The sequence below is a fragment of the Rattus norvegicus genome, chromosome 1, assembly GCF_021556685.1.
Source record: "Rattus norvegicus strain SHRSP/BbbUtx chromosome 1, alternate assembly SHRSP_T2T, whole genome shotgun sequence".
NCBI lineage: Eukaryota > Metazoa > Chordata > Mammalia > Rodentia > Muridae > Rattus > Rattus norvegicus.
Window position 1 is genome coordinate 34,618,395 of NC_141534.1, and position 20,786 is coordinate 34,639,180.

At 44.6% G+C, this 20,786-nt stretch overlaps 1 long non-coding RNA gene across 2 annotated transcripts in view; it reads right to left on the reverse strand.

Annotated features, from left to right (window-relative positions):
- The window catches only part of LOC134484858 (uncharacterized), a 229,204-nt gene that overhangs the window by 192,630 nt on the left and 15,788 nt on the right, over nt 1-20,786 (reverse strand). For both annotated transcript variants that reach the window (XR_015644968.1, XR_015644966.1), the window contains exon 3: nt 5,868-6,064. This is a non-coding gene — a long non-coding RNA (uncharacterized LOC134484858). The remainder of the gene's footprint in view (nt 1-5,867; nt 6,065-20,786) is intronic.

Genomic DNA, 20,786 nt, shown 5'->3' on the forward strand with positions numbered 1-20,786 from the left:
CCTTTGTTCAGTTCCACTTGAGGGAGAGGCAGATGAACAGTGAAAACTAATGTTGGCAGAAGCTTCTAAGGGGCAGATGCATAGGCAAAAGGGCAAGAAGGAGGAGATGCTCCAGCAAGGACCTGGGGTAATGGGCACTCAACTTTAGGTATATTGTAGGTTTGTCCTGAGCAGGACGAGGTGACAGTGAGGACAGAAGGGGAGAACACCCATGAGCATCCCAGACCTCACAGCTCACAGAAACCGTGAGTGATGAAAAGGCCGCAGGGATGGGTGGACAAGTGAATAAAACCGACATCTTGCTGTGGTGGCCTCTTCATAGTAGGCGTTCATGCAAGTCCTCAGGCCTGGTTACATCCCATGGGAGCTGCTGACCTCCCCTGGGAAATCCTGCTTCTCAAGCTTCTTCTGAACTATGCTCACAGTTACACTTCCAAGGGATTAAGCACACACGGTTCCCCAAAGGAGAGCTCCCCTCTTTGCCTCACTTGAGCATGTTCTCGGGCACTGATGACCAGGTAGAGATCCAACTTAGAATATGCCCAACTCCAAGAAAAAAGCACCCTTCGCCATGAAGCCACCTCCTGGGTCTGGAGGTGCTGGTTTGATGGACAGGAGTGAATGAAAAGCTAACAGAAGAAAGCTTTGATCATTAGAGGAAGCACTCATGATCTGTGAGGTTGCTGTCAGGTCCCACATTCCAGTCTACAAACAATTGCCAGGAAATAGTGTGTTGTGGACACACGCACGTGCACACACACACACACACAGAGAGAGAGAGAGAGAGAGAGAGAGAGAGAGAGAGAGAGAGAGAAAGCAAGTGCCTATAACTTCAGAGTTTCTACTGAAAGAAATGGTTAGAGCCAAGATCTGAAATAGTTGTCAGGGTCGCCTGATGGAGCTGTTGGGAGATGGTACAATGTGCAACTATTATATTGGTACACTGTCATCCTTGCTAGAGTTCACTGAGATTCTGGTCCTGCAAACAAGGTTGCTCAGCCCCGGCTTCAGACCCAATCCCTTTTGTCTCAGCCAGGAGGGGAACCATTCCAACCAGAGCTGCTACTGCTTAGCCCATGATGTGAAAATGGCTGCCATGTGAACTTAAAGTCTGAAGTACACCCATGGGAAATGCACACAAGAGGAGAAAGCCCAGTGGGAAGCTCCCACCTCAGCTTCCCCAAATCTGCCCACTGGATGTTATCACCATCTCTAACTGCTGTTGGTTCTTTTGCTTAAAAACCTCTCCAGAGGTAACACTGTGCTCTGCCCAGGACTCTCCCTGCCTCAACAAGGCTTGCCCAGTCAGTTTCTGCTGGATTGTCTGTGATGTTCTGCTACTTGCCCATCTGTTTCTTGTAATTTGTTTTTTTACTCTGATTTGTTATATACTTAACAACTCAAAGCTGAAAGGTTAGCGCTTGGCTCATCTGGCTCATCCTCCAGAAGGCATAAAGCCAGTGAGCCTCAAGAGTGGACGCTTGGTTGTTGCGGCATCTATTAGAAGGGAGATTGGAACCACAAGACCTTTCTCATTCTCGCTTTGCTTCCTTATCACACAACGCCCTGCAGTGATATCCCTCCTTGACCAAAGCATCAAAGCTGAACATTCACTTAAAACCGTGACCCAAGGTGGAACCAAGCTCCTGTGTCACAGTGACACAAAGCAAACACACACAGCTGGTGTACAGTGTGACACTCAGACACTGGATGGTAGAAAGACAAAGAGCTCAAGACTAAAACTGTATCATCTACAAGAGTAGAAACTGACGGGGCATGGGTCCAATGCCCTATTCAGAGATGGAGGAAAACTCCTGTTTTCACTGCAAGAACCTTCCTGCATTCAGCCCATTTGCTTCCACAGACAACCCAGTCTTACCCTGCCTCAGACATGAGCAATCAATAAGGAAAAACAACAAGATAGGCAGAGCCTGGCTCCCTGCAGGCCCATCTGTCTCCTGCTCCATCCTTAGTCATCCCTGGAGGCCACTGTGATGCCAAGTCTTTGTAGGAGACCGGGATATGGCTTGGGAGTCCTTTCTTCCCACAGGGCTTCTGCTGGGTGCCTAATTAGGGGCTGGGCCCACTGTGTTATATAATGAACATCAATGGGTGGCTGTCCCTAAGCCACCAGGGTGTGCCAGGCATCTGGTGGGCCTGACAAATGCAGAAGCCTTCACAATGCCCCTCATCAAGCCATTCAGGCCCCAGAAGGCAGCCTGCATGAATAATGAGGCTTCCTCCATGCATATGATACAATGCCATTTGGTAACCTCATTAGGTTTGCTTCAGGCTCACTATTAGCATACTTGCAAGGACATGGCGTGGGGGGCACTGGGACAAGGAACAGAAAACCAAGAAAACCCACAGCACAGGTGTGCTGAGAAAGAATGACTATGGAGGTGGTGTCAATCCCTCATGTCTGTCTGGCGCTCAATGTAAACATCATGGATGGAGCCATAGGACAGGCACCTCCTTTTTACTTCAACAGTGAAACATTCTACGTTTTGACTTCTGAGTCTAATTTGAAATAAGAAATTTAAGGGGAAGAGGTGCATAGGTCTAAGAACCAGCTTCTACTGTGATTTGGGAGCAACCCTGGGCTCCTAATAGAACCCAGCTCCCAGTGGGCTTTTATGCAGCTGGCCTTCAACTGGCCCCACACCTGCTAAGCCCATACTAAGCCTTTGACTCCTCGTAAGAAGAAAACAGCATCCTGATCTCGAACACCAGAACAACAGGACCACAGTGTGATGTTTCTGAAATCTGACTTGTGCATCCATGAAAAGCAGGTGATGAGGCCTCCTACCAACTCGCTCATGAAGGCTAATAATATACTTGTTCAGCTCAGAGCAGTGTCCGTCTAAACTGCTGCTCCTGGAGCTTGAGCAGAACTGTCTTGCTTTATTAGAAGGAGTTACTGAGATCTGCAAGGGAGGAGGCATTGCTATCCTGACTCCTGTTTTATAGTCAAGAAAGAGAGAGAGAGAGAGAGAGAGAGAGAGAGAGAGAGAGAGAGAGAGAGAGAGAGAAGGAAGGAAGGAAGGAAGGAAGGAAGGAAGGAAGGAAGGAAGGAAGAGAAACAAAACAGGTTTAAGGAATGCTTCTTGGTATTTCAGGGGTTTTATTTCTTTCATTCTACCACTACAATTTGTGACAAATATTTAGAAGACAGTTCCTATTAATCCTATTTTTTTTTATAGAAACAAGTCTCTCTGATTTTACAGAGTAGTCACCAGCTAAGTGTACATTTTCTTTGGTTCTTTTTTTCGGAGCTGGGGACCGAACCCAGGGCCTTGCGTTTCCTAGGTAAGCGCTCTACCACTGAGCTAAATCCCCAGCCCCTAAGTGTACATTTTCATCTGTTGCCATCAGTGGTCATTCATCCTGCTAGCTTCAGTAGCAATATGGGCAAAAAGTCACTTCTTTATCCCCTTTTCATCAAAACATTTTATGTCAATTTACAGCTCATCTGGAAGTAGTTGGGAGACTCTGTTTTGAGTTCTCCACTGCAGATCCCAGCTTCCTAAAACATGGGGTGCTGTCAGAGCCCACTGATGTTTTTGCATAACCAGAATCCCAGCTATCACAAGGACTGCTGTCTTAGTAAGGGTTTGTATTCCTGCACAAAACACCACGACCAAGAAGCAAGTTGGGGAGGAAAGAGTTATTCAGCTGACACTTCTACATTGCTGTTCATCACCAAGGGAAGTCAGGACAGGAACTCACGTGGGGCAGGAACCTGGAAGCAGGAGCTGAGGCAGAGGCCATAGAGGGGTGCTGCTTACTGACTTGCTTCTCCTAGCTTGCTCAGTTTGCTTATAGAACCCAGGACTACCAGCCCAAGGATGGCACCACCTACAATGGGTCCTTCCCACTTGAACACTACTTAAGAAAATGCCTTATAGCTGGATCTCATGGAGGCATTTCCTCAAGGGAAGCTCCTTTCTCTGTGACAACTCCAGCTTGTATCAAGTTGACATATAAAACCAGCCAGTACGACTGGCAATGGGGTCTGCTCACCCCTGGAGTTGAGAATCCTGCAACCACTGAGTCTTTTCTGCTGAAGTGTTCACTCTTCAAGTGGCTTGTCATATGAGATTCTGCTAGCTTCAAGGCTACATGTCTATGGGACCCAGACGACCCCATGGTTTGCTTACATCCTGCTCCCAGAGAATGAGCAGCAATAAGTGCTAGAGTGACAGAGAGATTCCAGAGAGTCCCCCGAGTCCTCGTGACGTCTAGGGAAAGCTGAGGCTGTTGGTGGGTTTTGTTAGAATCTCTCTGGCTGTGTGGCTGAAGTATGGGCTTTATGATACTCCAAGCTGTGAAGAACAGGAATAGGGTATATGCTGGCATGCAGTGATTGCAGATTAGACACCAGAGAAAGAAAAGTTGACTACAGGCAAAGCATGAGCTTCATCTTTCCCTTCAGGTGATGCCCACAAAGGCCCTCACTCTCCAGCCCTCTGAGGTAGGAGATGAAGAGAACATCCCAGCCCACAAACCAGGACAGAACCTTCTATCAAGGGCGGCCTCTGCTGGGCTGGAGAGATGGCTCAGAGGTTAAGAGCACTGTACTGCTCTTCCAGAGGTCCTGAGTTCACTTCCCAGCAGCCACATGGTGGCTCACAACCATCTGCAATGGGATCCGATGCTCTCTTCTGGTGTCTGAAGACAGTTGCAGTGTACTCACATACATAAAATAAATAAATAATTCTAAAGAAAAGGGTGGGTGCTCTCCTGAGAACTCACCTGGAGAAACATAAAGTCAACCTGGACAGAAGCTCTAGAAGACAAGCTGAAAAGCCACCAGCTCATAAACTTTGTTCAGGATGCTGTCCCTCCCGAGCCTGAATACTCAGTCACCTAAGTTTTTAACTTAGGTCTAACTTTTTATTTGTTCTAAAAATTAGTTCTAAGTAGCTCTTTTCAAACCCTGGGATTATTTATTTGCATTCACTCCCCTTGACCAGCTGATTATTTGATTTTCATCAAGATGATTTTATAGTTTATTGCCTGATTCTTTTAGTCTGACCTGTCCTTGCGACCTGCATAGGCCAGTAATGCATGGCTCAGGTGATACTCCCAGCCAACTGCGTGTGCCTTTCGTCCAGCCCCTGCCCCGGCATGGGCACACAGGTGCTCATGAGGGCTAAGTCAGCCTCTGCTGTCCAGTCTTTTACACCAGCCATGGCCCAGGAAAGTCACAGGCAAAGTTCAGCTCAGCCACAGTGCCCTAACCCAGGGAAGTAGCCCAAAGAGGAAGAAATCAGATCGAGACTCCTGAGGAGAGTCTTTCAATCCTGATCAATTCCCATCAAAGGAACGACCTTACTTAGGTGGAAACGAGGCAGCTTCTGCTGCGGAAGTTAGGCTGAAACCTTGGCTTTACATTGTCTAATATAACAACCTACTTATTTCTTTTATATGTCAAATACTTTTTTTATAACTTTCTGAGTTTTATTAAATGTTTCATATTCCCCTGTAGAGAGCTCATAGAATTGTTTATTTACCTGATGTAATGAACCATATTACATAAGTGTTAAGTCTCCTCTTGCTCTGCTGAATAAACATTACTTTATGGTATATATTTTCTTTTTAAATACCTTAGGATTCCTTTATTTTATTTTTTATTTATTACTTTTTGGGTTTTTTATACTTAATCACTTTACATCCTACTCACTGCCTACCGCTTGGTCACCCTATCCTATGGAGGCGAAAATGAAAAGCCTCATTTAAGACAACATTAAATCCAGGAGGACATGCATTCTTGATGGAGGATGAGGACTTTCTGGTGGAATGGATTCCACTGAGAAACTCCAAATGGAACCTAAAACTTTTGTTCCAAGAGCACACATGCATACCCATGATGAGCTGAGCTGAGGTGCAGGTCCTGATGTCCTTTCTTTGAGAGTTCACTGGTCTCCTGGTAAACTCGGGATCTCCGGATCAGGAGGTCCTGCCTGTTACTAGGATATCCCTTGATGAATGTGATTGCCACTTCTGAGCTGGAACCATCTTCACAGGCTGAAGCATGTGTTGTAAAGGAAATGTGTTGTGTCTGTGAAAGGAGACCAGAGAACCAGCAAGAGACACTGAAAACATAAGACTACTAGAGGTTAGTCCACAATTGATATAAGCCATAAACACAACAAAAACGCTCTCTTTGTACTGATGACAACCCTAAATTTAAGTGTGCTTGTTGTATCGGTAGTTTAAACATGTGTTAGCCTGTGATCATAACTCTGCAGGACTTCTGAGTACTTTATAAAGTTAGTACTACACAGAAAGGGAAATAAGGTCACAGAATAATTAGAAATGACTGATTTTTCGCTTTCATGAGTTGACCTTATAATGGTTCAGAGGGATTTTTTTTCTGAATTCACTAATGTATGGGGATAACAGTTGCACACTGGAGAACATAGTGGCCATTCTCTGTGACGGCTAGCATTCCTTTCTCTGAATGTTCCCCACCATCATGATGCCCTTTGTCCTACTCTGAGAACAGCTGCATTGACACCAAAGGGATCTGGCTCCCTGGGATCTTTACCTCCTGTCTCTACTGTCTCCGGGAGCTAGTTACTGAGAGTCAAGTCTTCCAAGGCACATGACTGAAAAGGGACCTCCTTGGACCTTTCTGCACCTGATGCAGAACTTTGACCTTGTCCTCTGAGGAAAATTAACTGCTTCATTAATTACTGTGTTACCTAGTACAACTATTCTACTCTTAGATTCTGGGAGTTGAGGGAAGGTTTCTGTGATCACCTATATTATATTCATTTATACCTAACACTCCTTCCCTCTAAACACAAACAGAAAGCATTCATTCCCGACTGTCTTGGGCGTGACTGTGTATCAATGTATTACACGCTCGGGCTGTCCTGGAAGGTCGCCCTTACAACTGGACCACTGTGTTGAGAGAGCTCTCTACAACCTGTTCGTGTGGACCTACAAGTCTCACTGTCATGGTCAAAGACCCTCTCCATCGGTTCCATCTTTTATTCCTATTCCTTTTCTTTGGGCCCAGCTTTATAGGACATATTTTTTGTCAAAGGAGACTAATGGTCAGCTTTGAGAATTGGAATGCTCGACATCCCTGGGTAGAACAATGTAGGAACCACATTCCCATTACACGAAAGAAGCAGAAGGACTCACTCCACCATGCCCACCCATTCTCTGTGACTGAAACACTGCAACAGCCAGGACAAAACACATCCACCCTCTGGTCACTTCCCTTCCCTAGCTCAGAGGAGCTTTTATGAATTGTTCCCAAACCAAGCAGTCATTCACAGACTTTCCTTGACAACCCCGAGAATTCAAGGACAACTATGAATCACTAGGAACAGGGAGGATGGTACAGGGAGAAACACCGTGCAGTGAAGAAGCTTCTTTTCCACTGACAGGTGTCATGGCCAAGGTTCTAGGAGAGGAGTCACAGTGAGGGAAGCTCTTATGACCAAGGCTAAGCAAATAGAAATTCTCTCACCATGTGACATTTTAGAACACTTAGACTCTGTAAGTATTGGATAGTTGTTGAGGCTCGGACATCTCTAGTGTAATCCAGGCAGGCAGAAAATAAGCGCTGGCCTTGGTAGCAAATACAAATAAAGCCCGGAGATAGAAAAACTCAACAGTCAACTCCATTCCCAGTTTCCCTTGATCTTTGACTATAGACCAAAGCCATGCTTTTCCAATTCAGTAAGTTGAAACTCAGTCCCCAAGGGATTGGTATTTGAGATAAGTCAGTTACCTCTGAGATGACTTGGTCTTTTGGGGTTGCTATAACAAAGGTCCATCTGCTGGGACTTTACAAACAGCAAATTTATTTCTCAGGCTTCTGCATGTCTAGATACCAGCACTTCTGGTTATTGATGAGGGCAGCTTCCTGGCTCATAAGTGGTACCTTCTCCCAGTAGGAAGGTGAGTTCTCTGGAGTTCCTTTTGTAGTGGTCACCTTTCATGCCCTAATTATCTCCACAAAGACATACTTCCTAGTATCACTGTGCTGGAGGGTAGGAACTCAAGACAATACCTAAATCTAATAGGCGATTCTGAAGAGGAAGAAAAGAGGGGATGTAAACAAAGCCTCAGTCTTCTCAGAATAGGACTAAATGGTCTTAAACAGAATGCTGGTAGGAAAGTGGCTAGAAAGCCATTGCAGTGGGGACGTGATGGCCATGACCCTGGAAAACAAGGAAGACATCGTTGTAAGAGGTGAGGAGCATGGTGGGATTTTGTTAATGTTTTGGGACTTTGTAAAAGGTATGACTTGCTGGGGAAGAAACTGAGTGCTTAACTGAGGGTATTGCTAAGCAAAATATTGGCAGTGATGAATAAATTCTGATTACCATGGAATGCAGGAAGGCAGATATGACTCAGACAGAAGTATTGATCAAGGAAGAAACAACTAAAATATGTAGGAAAGAAAGATCTAGGAGCTTCTCAAGCTCCTCACATCAGAGAGTGGGGAAGTCAGCCTAGGAGCGAACAGATACTAAGGAAAGGCCAAGGAGTCAGCCAGGAGTCTCCAAACCTAAAGGAAGGACCGCCCCGACGGCAACCCTTAGGTTTAGGGAATCCATGGGTGATGGGGCAGACACCAGGGCTGCGTGGACATTTCTGGGGGACTTCCAGGCTCTTGTGCCCTAGGACAAGGAATAAGACTGAGGCACATGGGGTTAGCAGGCCAAACAGGGGAGCTTGCTAAGCGGGAGTTCACTACTGAGGGAGGAAGTACATTAATGCATAGAAAAGCTCTAAGGCTCACCGAGTTTTTAGGTCAGGTTCTGTGGGGTCTGGAACCAGTGGCATAGCATGCACTTCCTAGGCTCTGAGGCCAGTGGCACCACATGAGATTCCTGGCTTATTCACATAGTCCAGGTTTCCTCTGGTCTTCTTTATTATTTGTGTTTTATAAGCAACTCAGTGCATCCCCTGTCTCATTAACATCATGAACCTCCGCCCAGGCATCTGTGTAGGTCACGGTTTACCCCCACCTGCACCAGTGGCTCTACACAACTCTGCTTGGTCTTGGTCTGGGGACTTTCCACCTTTGTTGTCCTCATTTGGTGATTTGCTGCCTTCGCATGAGAAACTCTAGGCCTCACTCTCTACCCTTGCTTCACCCGGAGTATGAGTCCTGGCACAGGGATATTTAAGAGTTTATTAGTTTTGGGTTTTTTTTGATTGCTCTGAACAAAAATTCCTAAGAAAAATGTTAAAGGAGTAAATTATTTCTTTTGAGTCATGCTTGAGGAGGTGACATCTTGTAGAGGTCAAGAAAAGATGGAGCCCTCAGGGACACCTCCGGGGTACTTGCTCCAACTAGCCCCCCTCTTACCTTTAGTGCCTCCCAACCAAGGGATTTATCTGTTAATCAACTCATATTTGTCTGACTTACTATGTTATCATTTGATCCTTCCCAGAGATGCCCTTATAAACACTCGTGGTAATCTCTGGGCAACTCCTAGCCCAACAGGGTTTATAGCCAAAATTAAACATCACATGTGGCTTCAAGGGAGGGACTGTGGCCTCTGCAGGACCTTAGAACTACCCCTCCCAGAGACTGGTACAACATGAGCATTGGGATCAACTTTCCTACCAAGTATAGAAAGCAAAAATCCATGGTGTCTACATGATTCCATCTCTATTATTGTACAGAGCATAAGAGTCCAGAGGACATGGGTGCATCCAACTAGGCTTCAAAAGGTAGATCAAAGTTAATCTTCCTATACCCTAGACATTTGTACTCCTGAGAGTCCATACAGCCCCAACACACCAAGTTCTTCTTTGGTCTCAGGCTCCTTAATAAACTGGGACTCTGACCCTGATTGTATTATCATCCATCATGTTCATCCAACTCAGATGAGATCATAGGTAAATCATACTTTGGTGACAATGCAGAACTGAGATGTGATTTTATTACCAAAACCAGATGATTCCTTGCCCTACACTGTTAATCTCAGCACCACAGTTCATGCTGTTGATCGTCACGTGTAAGTGTCAAGACCTCTCTGACAGGTTCAGCCTCAGGGATTGCTGGCATCAGAAAGTTAGACTAAATGCCAGGAATCACTTTGCCCAAATTAATTGGACTTTTTAACTATCAGCACTTAGTGAATAAATAAAATGTCTATATAATTCTCCAAGTATAGAATAGACTGTAATTAAATTGAAATTAAAGGTCATAAACCTTATTTTAGAAGGTGGTTAGCAAGTGAAATTATGAACTAAAGCCTAGGTTTTGCAGATGAGGAAGGCACTACTTCCTAAAATAATAGTAACAACCCTAATGAGAGAACTGTGTTGACTAGTCAACACACCAGGTTTGGGGACAGATGGTATTGAAATAAGCAAGATTTTTCACTCTAAAGGCAATTCTCTAGCAGTGAGCCCTCCAATTTATGATTTATAAGGCAGGTAAAGCCAATGGAAGATATGGGCTAACATCTGTACTATTCTTTCTTGACCTGTAGTTCAGTGGTAGAATATGTGCTAGCTCTGGTGAAGCCTGGGTTCATCCTAAACACATCATAAATACATAAATAGGTAGTAGAGATATAACAGGTGATAAGTGATAGACAAACATTAATGACAGAAGCTACACATAGAATATATTCAATATCAATAGATTAAATTAAATGCTAAATATGGTATTTTATGAAAACTATATCCATTAACTAAACTTCTGACTTTCTTCCTACAAAAGCATAACAAGTTTTGGTCACAAAGAATCCTTTGGTGGCCCCATTCCTCTTCCTCCAGACTTATCTATCTGTGGCTCCTGGTGCCTCCAGCCCTTTCTTCGCTCTACCCTTTTCCATCTCCAAAGGATGGCACTTACATCCCCTTTGGCCACACACACAACCTGTGTCTCCCAGGTCCCACAGTTAAAATAACACAGCTGAGTTCTGACATCTCTGAATGAGGCTGAAAAGTCAGTTAACAGCAACCTTGCTACAGTGTGCTTGCCTGGCCTTCTCTGATTGGCTTCCCCAAAGAATTCATTGACTTGAGTCAGATGTTTGCTGAGTGGATGGACTGTTCTAAGATAGAGAACTTTGGTCTTGGACAGGGAGAAAAGTGTGACTTGTGGATGCCTTGTAGGGGATTGTACATATTAGATGCATGGTTATGGAACTGGTGCTGTGACAAACTGGAGAGAAGGTAGCTCTACCCAGATGATCTGGAACCAGGCATGTTCTGTGTCCTCAATAGTTCATGGAAAGACACAGTGCTGCCCTTTAAGACTGGAATCTCTCACCACATGAGTACCCCACCAAGAATAAAGACAATGTCCCTCTCCACAGCCACTCAACCAAAGCAGTTGTACTCTAGGGTCCCACACCCAGACACCTTGGCACAGAACTGAACATGAGATAAGAAGTGAGCCATGTACATGCCTAGAAACTTCAGTGAGAAGCTGGGTCTGGGCTCCTCTGCTCCTGCTCAGCATTCGTCATAGTTTGTGTGTTTGCAACGATGGTAAAAGTTAAGAACAGAGGCAGAAGGAACACCCATTCAGAGCCTGCCCCACATGTGGCCCATACATATACAGCCACCAAACTAGATAAGATGGATGAAGCAAAGAAGTGCAGACCGACAGGAGCCGGATGTAGATCGCTCCTGAGAGACACAGCCAGAATACAGCAAATACAGAGGCGAATGCCAGCAGCAATCCACTGAACTGAGAATGGGACCCCCATTGAAGGAATCAGAGAAAGGACTGGAAGAGCTTGAAGGGGCTCAAGACCCCATATGAACAACAGTGCCAACCAACCAGAGCTTCCAGGGACTAAGCCACTACCCAAAGACTATACATGGACTGACCCTGGGCTCCAACCTCATAGGTAGCAATGAATAGCCTAGTAAGAGCACCAGTGGAAGGGGAAGCCCTTGGTTCTGCCAAGACTGAACCCCTAGTGAACATGATTGTTGGGGGGAGGGTGGTAATGGGGGAAGGATGGGGAGGGGAAGCCCATCTAGAAGGGGAGGGGGAGAGGTTAGGGGGATGTTTGCCCGGAAACCGGGAAAGGGAATAACAATGGAAATGTAGATAAGAAATACTCAAGTTAATAAAGATTAAAAAAAGTCATAAAAAAAAGAGGGTGAAGAGAATCTGAGACAAAAGAATTGATCTCTATTCTGTCCTAAAGGCCCCAGTGGATATGGACCTAGAACAACTTTGCTCTAAGTTATGCTCTCAAGGCTTGCACATGTCGGCAACATTGCTCCAATTACCCTACGTCTTCACCAACTACTCCACATCTTAACCAAATGGCATGTGCTGTTATTTGTTTTTATTAATCTTGGCCACTCCGACTGCAGTGAGAGGAAATCTCAAAGTAGTTTTGATTTTCACTTCCCTGATGGCTAAGGATGTTGAACATTTCTTTAAGTGTGTCTCAGCCATTTCTCTCATCTTCTGAAAATGATCTTCTTGGTTCATTACTCTTTTTTTAACTTGGTTAGTTGGTTTTTTTTTTAAGATTCATTTATTTATTTTATGTATATGAGCACACGTAGCTGTCTTCAGACACACCACAAGAAGGCATCAGATCCTGTTACAAATGGTTATGAGCCACCATGCGGTTGCTGGGAATTGAACTAAGAGGACCTTTGGAAGAGCAGTCAGTGAGTACTGCTAAGCCATCTCTCTAGCCCCAGTTCTTTGTTTTCATGATGCCTGTTTGTTTGGTTGGTTAGTTATTGGGTTTTGGTTGTTTGGGGTTTTTGTTTTTGTTTTTTGTTTTTAGTTCTTTTTATATTCTAGGTACTAATCCTCTATTAGATATGTAATTGGTAAAGACCTTTTTCCATTCTGTAGCATGCCACTTTGCTCAAATGATGAAGCCCTTTGATGTGCAAAAGTCTTTAATTGTTGTTCTTAATTCTTTCACTCCTGGGTCCTTTCTGAGAGTCCTTTCATACACCTGTGAGTTTAAATGTACTCCCTCACTTTCTTCCCTATCCAATTCAAGATATCTCAGCTTATATTACAGTCCTTGATCCATCTGTAGTTAAGTTTTGTGCAGGGTAGTAGATATACAATCTGTTTTCGTTCCTCTAGATGCACATTTAACCAGCACCATTTTTCTCCTGTGCTATCTTTTCTCCAGTGTATACTTTGTGCTTCTTTCTCAAAAATCTGGTATCCATAGGTATATGGCCTCACGTCTGTCTTCAATTTCGTTCCATTGATCAACATGTCTGTTTCTATGCCAGTTCCGTGTTGTTTTGATTACTATAGCTCTGTAGTACAAGCAGAAATTCAAGACAGTAATATCTCCAGTGGTTCCTTAACTATTCGGGATTGTTTTATCTTTCTTGGGTTTTTATGTTTCTGTGTGAAGTTTAAGGTTTTATTTCAATTTCTGTGAAAAACTGTGTCAAGTTTTGATGAGAAGTGTGTAGGTTGTTTTTGGTAGAATTGTCATTTTTACAATATTAATCCTATTGAGCGTAGGATATTTTTACATCTGCTGGTGTCTTCTAATTTTCTTTGGTGCCTTGAAGTTCTTTTGGTTTTTGGGGGTTTTTTGTTTTGCTTTGTTTTTTTTAATATAAGTCTTTCACTTGCTTGATTAGAGTTATTCAAATGATATTTTTTGAGGCTTATGTAAAATGTAATGTTTCTCTAATGATTTTCTCAGTATGTTTGTCATTTGTATATAGAAAAGCTACAATTTTTTATATTAATTGTGTATCTTGCTACTTTGCTTAAAGTGTTTATCAGCAGTTTTTGGAAGTCTTTTGTGTTTTTTAATTTATTAAAATCACATAATCTGACATGAAGTAGGATTGGTAGGGAAGTAAGATTCTGAGATGACTTGACAGAAGGGAAAATATAATCAAAATAAATTCAAGTAATTTAAAGTGTGTGTGTGTGTGTGTGTGTGTGTGTGTGTGTGTGTGTGTGTGTGTGTAAAAGTCCAAATAGGGATTGAGTGAAGTACACATAGACACTGAAATATGTATGGAAAGATTGGATTATTATGCACTTTATGGTATATCCATTTGTGGTGGGAGGATACTAGTCACTAGTATAGAAATACCAGATAACATAACTGATTTGTTTAACAAAGCTGCTGTCAGCTATGTTGCTGGAACAACTTAGGACAACTGAAAATCTTCTTAGTTTTCACCAAAGCTAAGGAGGTAGCACTTTGAGGCCTATAACATTTGCCACTTGAAAAATTCCTCTGTTGAAGACCTGACAGTCAGCACTTGAGTGTGGTCAGTTTTTCAAACAGGATCCATGTGAATGTAGTTAGTTAAGACAAAGCCCTGTGGTGAGCCCTAACCCCATATACTGTCATCATAAGAGCAGGGAACTTGGACACATACAAATGAACACAGAAGGAAGATGATGAGAAGAGACAAGAAACAGCATCTGTGAGTCCAGGACAGAGGCTGGATCAGATTCCCCTTCAGTCTTAGAAGGATCTCACCCTTCAGTCAAGCCATCTTGGGCTCCTGGCCTGCACAACTTCAGTATAGAACACTTCTGTTGTCTAAGGTGCCTTCCTGTGGACATTCTATCCAGGTGAGACACCATGAAGCTCCACCCCCACAATGCCCTTCAGGAGCTGGCAGTCAGGTCCCCTTTCCTGACAGCTTTGAAGACTGGAGCTCCCGTGGACCCTGCAGCACCCACCATGCACTCTAGAACTTTCTGTGCCCAGTCCCACACTCATAACCTGGTAGCTCATGGTCCCTAGAGACCCACAGAAAGCAGACAATTCTCTCCCAGAAGCACCCTAGGCAGACTACAGCACTAACTAGGCAATTACAGATATTGGTCTCTGTCAGGAGACTGTTTCATTATCTTCACATAGACATGACTGCCCTGGAGCAAAACTGCAGAATAATAGTTGAGGCTGCAGGGGAAAGTCTCAGCTGCCCAGACACCCTCCTATGTCTGAGCCCTGGAGGATTTGACTAGTGACAGTGTTGTAAGGACAGCCATGAATCAGCAGCTCAAAGAGCAGGAAAATGAAGGGTCAGTGTTTCTGGGAGGTAATAGAGAGGGAGGTGTCTTGCTATGAAAGATGGATTGATTCCCATGAGTGGCAGTTCTGCTGGGCAGGCATGCTCACCCTAGCTCTAACCTCAACTAGAATACAGATGGGACTCAGCCAGATCAATACTGGTGGCTTTTGGAGAGGGATGCTTCTTGAAGGCCCAGACCCCAGTGTATGCTTCTCTTGGCCTCACTCACTGATGAGCAGCAGAGAGATGTTGACTATTCCCTGGACAGACCCACAGTACTCTTGAGTCATCACTCTGTACGCATACATGAGAAATGGGATAGGCTCCTGGGGAAGGGCATGAGTAGACTGAAGGAGCAGAGAGAGTCAGCATAGACATTTGGCCTAAGGCTAGTAGCTCCACACTCTCCTTTCAGTACTGGGTCTCTTGAATCAAGCTGTCTGTTCACTTGATTTTAGAACCAAGACTGAAGAGAGCTAGGTGGAGGAGTAAAGAACAGGGTAGTGGCAATCTTGGATCTGCCATAATCATCAGAACTATTGCTAACTTTAATAAACATGAATCAAATAAGAAACCAGAAAGTCAAAGCAAAAAGAGAAAAGAAGCAAGAGGGGAAAAAAATACCTTTAAGAAGCCACTACCTCCCTCTAAGGCAGAGGTCAGAGGTCAAGAAGTAGTCATTAGTCATATAGAGGGCACTGTTGCAATGCATTGTGATCATCTGAGGATGGGGGAGTGGCTTCTACAGAAGGTGCTTACAGAGAGGAGGGGCACAAGCATCATTACTTTCACAGTCCTGATGCTAATGAGCAGAGCAGAAGCCTGAGCACTGACACCCACTACAGGTTGGCATCACAGTTGCTGAGGGCATGTCAATCCAGTGGAGCCCTGACCGGGCACCTCTGCACTTACACAACAGTGCTATTAATCCTGGGCTCCACAGACAATGATTCCCTCCCAGCATCCCATGCTAGACTACAGTCCTGCCTTTACCACTCCCTAAAGGATATCCTGGTAGCACCTGAGTTGGCCAGTTGTCATGCAGCACACAGACTTAAGCAGGACAAAACCTAAAAAATTTTGTCTCACAGGTGTCAGCCCAGCACAGCCAGGAAGAGTCTGTGTTTTATGTAGCCAAGGAAGGGTATAAAGTCAGTGTTCTCCAACAGTGTCTCACCAACTTAGAGCTAGCACAACCCCACTCCAAAGAATTCTGTCAGAGTTGGCCTGACACACACCTCTTATACCAGGGAATTGCTGAGGGAACTGATGGTGGCTGCTCTGCTGGTGGGCTGGCCTTCCAGAGACACACCACAGCACCTACACAGTCACCCTCCGGGCTGTAGGAGTTGAGTCATACCCAAGCCCAAGGAAAGCACAGCTGGATGGACTGGGGTCAACCAGGCAGGAGTTGCCTCATTCAGAAACTTCTGAGCTTCTAACATGAATCAGGGACATGTTAGAACCAGGGGAAAGTCAGCAAAAAAGAGATTCAAGGTTCTATCAGTGCCTTGTTTTCCATGCATGTCAACATGCCCTGTTCACTCATTCCTACCCAGCTGCTGGTGGGCCACAGGGAGAGGGGCTGAGCCATGTGCCAAAGGCTTCTTGGAAGCAGCACACGTACCTGTGAGACTTCCATCCTGAGACCTAGGCACCAACACTGAGTGCTTTGCTTCTGGTGGCCCTTTTGGTCTGACCCCCAACATGGCTTCCATCATCCAATGCTACACAGCACTGCTGACTTCCACAAGGAACCAGCAGTGCTGAGGCTGGGAGAAACTTGCTTTCTCGAGGCTCAGGATTGCAAGACGGTAGAAGAGAGAACATTGGAGAAGCCTCAAGGCACACCATTCTAGGCCAGCATCGTATTGCCTGTGAAAGCCTGATTGTGTATGACAGGAGGCTTTGCTTGTCCAGGCTGCTCTGCTGGCCATGTGCAGTGGGCAATAGACATCCTTTATGTTTTTCTTCTTGTACTTCACAACTGGACCAGCCTCAGCAGCCTGATGCCTGCAAGCCACTCCAGGTAGCACAGAGGGAAAATGACACCACAGCAAAGAACAAGTCAGCTGTGACATCAAAGAGACACATGATAAATTGAAACGATGAAGCCCCAATGCCAGCACACAATCGGATTAGAGAGATCATTTATCAAATTCCCAGCACCATATACAACAGAAATGGTTTCAAAGGTTCGGGTTGGTCGATAGGGAAATTGGCACTTTTACTAAAGGTTTATATAAAACACAATGTGAAGTTTTAACTTAGCAACCTGTGCTTTCAAAGTAAGTGAGCAGGCATATTTTATCTAGGAGATGTTCCTTTGCATGTGCTATACACTGGTACCATTTATCATGTTTCTTGATGCATGCTGATATATCATCCCCGTGAGACCTGGCTCCCGAGAATGTGAATTCCTTGTAACTGCAGACATTATACCTGGCTCCACAGTGTATCATTCCTACCACACAGAGAACTGAGCAGAGATCACGAACACTGTCAGAACTGCAGGTGTCCTTGACTGTGGTAAGTAGCTTCACACACCCCTCCATTAGATGGATTCCAGCCGTGTCTCCACTGGGCACCTCTCCGTAGGCCCCTAGCAAACATGAACTGGATGGAGATAGCTGGTGTGCTGTAATAGAATTTTCCTCACCTGGGCTTCCAAAGAACTTTCTTAGGTGTTGTCTCTACTCATTGGATGAGAGGGGCCACCATCTTTATTAACAACCCTCTGGGGTGGCAGCCTTGGTCATGTCATTTCTACTTTACTTACAAAAACACATGAATGTGTCTTTGTGTGCCTATGACAACATCTCAGGGGAGAAATGACCAGGTCTTGTTGTGTAGAGAGTAGACTGAGCCTGGTGAGGTTGTGAGTACAGTCACAGTTGCAGGAAGACCATCGGTTCCAGTTTAGATCTTTGGACTTTGATTGTAGTGTTCCTTCCAGAACAAGTTATTGTTCTTGTTTCTGAAACCACTGTGACTATACGCTGCATAGGTCTCCCTTTCTGTGTGGTGATGCCCAGTCTTTGAGTGTCTTAGATGGAACTGGTAACTGCTCCTTCAAGCCCACTTATGTAGGACAAAGTTTGCTATTTCTATTTTCCACTCACTTGTTCCCATATCACATAGCTTGAGAAAATATCTAACTCCATAAAAAATCTTTACCTGCTATATCTTTGGCTCTCCTTGCTCCCACTACCTCCCAGGATCCCCATGAGCATAGTAGATTATTTTGTAGAAGGCACTTGACCTACCGTGACTTCCCCTGCTCTCATTCTTACACTCTTAGCTACCACCATTTTCTTGACTGAGCCCTGACCACACTGAACTCAGCATCCATGCTGAGTGGCTCCTGGTCCCTGGAGTCAGAGAGTACCGTGGCTAAGCATCCTCAATCTCTCTATGCAGTGGGAGTCACAGTTAATCAGTCTGCTTACTGGGGCCTAGGGATCAGTGAACTAGAACTACTGCAAAAGATACAATAGCCCAGAGTTTTCAACAACAGAAATGTATTGTTAAACAATCTGGAGGCTGTAAGTTTGATTCTGAGGCATGGAAGGCTGTTTTTTCTTGGGAGTTATGAAAGAAACCCACCCAAGCTCCTCTCCTGTTGTTATAAGTTGAATGTGGAATGCATACCATAGGCTCATGTACTAAATATTTGGTCCCCAGCTAGTAGAATGATTTGGGGAGATTCTAAACATCTTAGAGTAGAGCCTAGCTACAGGAGAGAGGGCACTGGAAGTGTCATCGAAAGTGATATCTGGTTTCTCATTCCATTCTCTCCCGACTCCTTGGCTGTCATGAGACAAATCGTTGTCATGGTCCTACATGCCTGCACCCCATGCTGGCTATTTGACACAAACTTGACCTGTGGCCTGTGGGCAAGCCTGTGCTGCACTTCGTTGATTGATGATTGAGGTGAGAGGGTCTAGCTCACTGCAGGCTGTGTTACTGATTGGTCCTAGCCGAGTGGTCCTGAGTGCTTTAAGAAAGCAGGATGAGCAAGCCATGCAAGCAAACCAGTCAGCAGCACTCCTCCATCCCTCTGCATCAGCTTCTACCTCTGGGTTCTTGCAATACAGAACTGTGAGCTGAAAGAAATCCTTACCTTCCCAAAGTGGTTTTGGTTGTGGTGTTTTATCACAGCAGTAGAAACTCTGAAAGACCCCTCCCACTCTGTAGCTCTGCCTCACCAAGGGCCTAGCAACAAGGAAGTAGACATGATCTGCTGAAATTGGGCTACAAAAGAAATCACCTTCCCCTTTTTTGTTGATGTTTTGGGGTATTTTGGTCACAGAGACAGAAACTTGATTAGTACAGAAAATTAGCACCAAAACGTGTGACCGCCTGGTAATATGGTTTTCAGAGTTGCTATTGCTATTTCAGAGTCTGCTATTGGTTTTCAAGAGGAATTTGGAAAAGTGTGAAGAACCAAGCTGGATAAGGCTTATGATATTGTATACATGAAAGTGATTCTGGTGCACTCAGAAGCCTAAAAGGCCAAGAAGGATGTAGACCAAAAAAAGGCTCATAAACCTCTGATAGGAATTAAGTCTCCATCAGGAAATAGGCAAAGTCCATTCATACTGTATTCTGACAGCTTTGTCTGCCTTCTGTCTGTGGTCTAAGACTGTGGAGTTGGAAGTAAGGGACCAATTAATCAGGTGCAAATAAATGTGTGTGTGTGTGTGTGTGTGTGTGTGTGTGTGTGTATCTCAAACAAATCATCCAGCCCAATTTTATGTATGTATGTATGTATGTATATATATGTGTATATATATATATATATATATATATATATATATATATATATATTCTGAAAACAAATCATTCAGCATGCAGGCTTCAATACAGGTATTGCTGGCTGCTTTTAGTCAGGTTTGAAGTGAGAACCAAGATTAAAATTGTCAATTGGTCTAGGAAACAGCATAAAATTGGGCTGAAGAAGGCACAGTATCTGAAGAAATATGTGCCATTTTAAAGACAAGTACATTTGCCATCAGGAAGCAGGGAAGACATGTTGGGAGAATCTCAGAAACTGACAGAATGATATGAAAGACTAGACTGGTCTAAAACTCTCTTCTTAAGAAAAGAGACCCTGGGAGCATCCAGCTCTCACAGAGCTTCCCAAGGAGCTTCCTTTCCGGGATTTGTTTTGCAGCATCTTGCCACCCAATTGCTCAGAGGTCAATCCGAAGAAGGCTGGCTAATTTGGGCTGGTGTCAGACGTTGCCATTGTCTGAATAATGCTGTTTCTATAGGAATGCAAAATGCAGTGGTTATAGCGTCATAGAGACAATAGGACATAGATTACATGACATCTGCCCAGAAGTCAATAGAATGCTTAGAAAACCAGGGAAGGGGGTTGGGGATTTAGCTCAGTGGTAGAGCGCTTGCCTAGAAAGCGCAAGGTCTTGGGTTCGATCCCCAGCTCCGAAAAAAAGAAAAAAAAAGAAAGAAAAGAAAACCAGGGAAGGTGTGACAGGGTCAGAGTCTGTGGGCATCCACAGAGAGGATGAAACAGAAGCCAGGGAAAGTGTCACAGGCTTGGTGAAGAAATCTACAGGCAATGAGTAGAGACAGCCTGAAAGAGGTCATGTGAGCTCCAAAGAGATGAAGTAGCTCAAACTTGGCTGAAGTTCCTCACACACAAGGTTCCTCAATATGCCAGGACCGCAGGGCAGCAACCTACAGGGTTTGTGCACCTTGTTGGATTTCAGTCATATCTGACCCTGTTCCTCCTCATATCTCCCATTTAGAATGGTGTCTTAGTCAGG